The 1,997-nt window shown below is 35.8% G+C and overlaps 1 long non-coding RNA gene across 1 annotated transcript; it reads right to left on the reverse strand.

The window, feature by feature from the left end:
* On the reverse strand, nt 731–1,668 carry LOC109228294. Its single transcript, XR_002068360.1, has 2 exons — nt 1,067–1,668; nt 731–978 (listed from the first exon to the last, which is right to left on the reverse strand). It is a non-coding gene; the product is annotated as an uncharacterized LOC109228294 (long non-coding RNA).

Here is a 1,997-nt window from a genome sequence, read left to right on the forward strand (position 1 = left end):
GGAGTTATTTCCAACTTGAAGTGACAATCGAAACGGGATTTATTATAAAAGATTCAGAGTCGCCACTTGGGAGATTTATGGTGTCCCAAGTCACCGGTTGAATCCCGAATCGAGGAAATGTTTGACTCTGTTTAACAGTCCGCGAACCAGAAATTCGAGTAAGGAATTCTGTTAACCCGGGAGAAGGTGTTAGGCATTCCCGGGTTCCGTGGTTCTAGCACGGTCGCTCAACTGTCATATTCGGCTTAAATTATTTGATTTTAAACAATTATGAACCTATGTGCAAATTTTAACTCTAACCGCTTTATTTCATTTTTAGGAATATTGCAACGCTGTTAAAACACGTCTTGAACCACGTCACATAAATGCACCCACAGTCTTCAACATATTTTAACATTGTTGAGATTTGAATTTGGGTCACATAAATGCGCACTCGAGTTTAAGAAGGTAAATTATTAAAGTAACGCGCCTAAAGCAACTACGCGTTTGCAACTTTGCGAGGGCCATGAAAATTCGCTAAATGACAAGCCTCGATTTCTAAAGAGTTAAAAATTAATTACATGAGGGCCATGAGCTATCAGTGTTATTCAATATGACACACCTCACTACTTAAAAAAGGTTTGTTATCAAATAGCATTTCAAGGTTCAATACCATCACCAAACAACTAATTATTTACATCAAACATTAACAAACAAGCTTAACCCATTTAAACAAATTTATTTTCTTGCCTTTTAATCATGTAAGACATACTTTATACATGTTATGGTAATATGCAGTTAACATCAGCTTAATGTAACTAAATGAAATAGGAAAAAAAAAATTACTATAGTAATCTCAAATAGGATAAGTTCATATCATATCAACAATCTCGTAAGGCATACTTTATACATATTTCAAGTATCAACTCAAGAATCTGGAACTTGTCCCAACATGCCAAAGTATATCATATGCGTATATCCTTACAGAAAAACTCAATTCTGTAGAACATAGAAGCTCAATTAAGAATTAAATTTCCAAATCATGCTCTGTTATGAAAAAAAAATCATAGTTCAAGTCATCACTCACCTGCAGACGCCAATTACTCAGGTCCAACTTCCGATCAACCATGTTACTCAATTCATCAACGAATCATGCGCAACACAAAAAGAATTCCTTTCCAATGTATTAAATAGAATCTCCAGATCAAATCTTACACCAAATAGTTAGGGGGATTGAGATGGAAACCCAAAACTAGCGACGAAACTTTAGATGGAAGGCTGGACCGCGGTCGGAACCTCTCCGGCGACCTCACGAACTCGACTTGGCTTGGACATTTTTAATGGATGAGATTTGGACTGTTTTTGCCACTGATTTTAATGGAGTTTTCAGCTGGTTTCTGAGGAATTTCTCAGCTCACTTCCATGGCTGAAATGGAGTTTTCAGGTAGCTTTGTTGAAGGGGAGAAAGAGCATCAATGGGTGTTGGAGGTGGAGCCGAGTTTTGAGGGTGAGAACGAAGAGAGACCCTTTTTTTGTGTTAGCTACTCCGTTCTTTCGCCTCTGTTGTTGGGTGTCTCCTTTGCGGCTGAAGCTCTTTTCTTGGAGCTTAAAAAATGGCTGCTCTTCGAAATTGGTTCTCAAAAATCCTATCCGAGTTTTTTGTGTTTTTCAGGGAGAGGCTGCGCTCATTTTTTAGTGTATTTTTTTTTGTGTATAGGGTCTATACGTGTAGAGTCTAGGTTTACATTTTGAGTATTTTACCAATCAGTCCCTAGGTCCTTTTGTGTTTAAGTCCTTAGGGTCTTTTTATTTATTTTTTATCTTAATAAAGAGTCTAGAAGGGTCCCTAGACTACACAATGTCTTTTAAAATAAGATAGAAATACTACATCATGTCAAAACTAATCCTAATTAATTAAACTAAACATGAAACTATTTTTGTATTTTCGAAATTATATAAAGATAAAAATAGGGTACTATTTTTTTTGTATTTTTTTCAAAATATATGAAAAATACATA

Source organism: Nicotiana attenuata, chromosome 6 (assembly GCF_001879085.1).
Source record: "Nicotiana attenuata strain UT chromosome 6, NIATTr2, whole genome shotgun sequence".
Lineage (NCBI taxonomy): Eukaryota > Viridiplantae > Streptophyta > Magnoliopsida > Solanales > Solanaceae > Nicotiana > Nicotiana attenuata.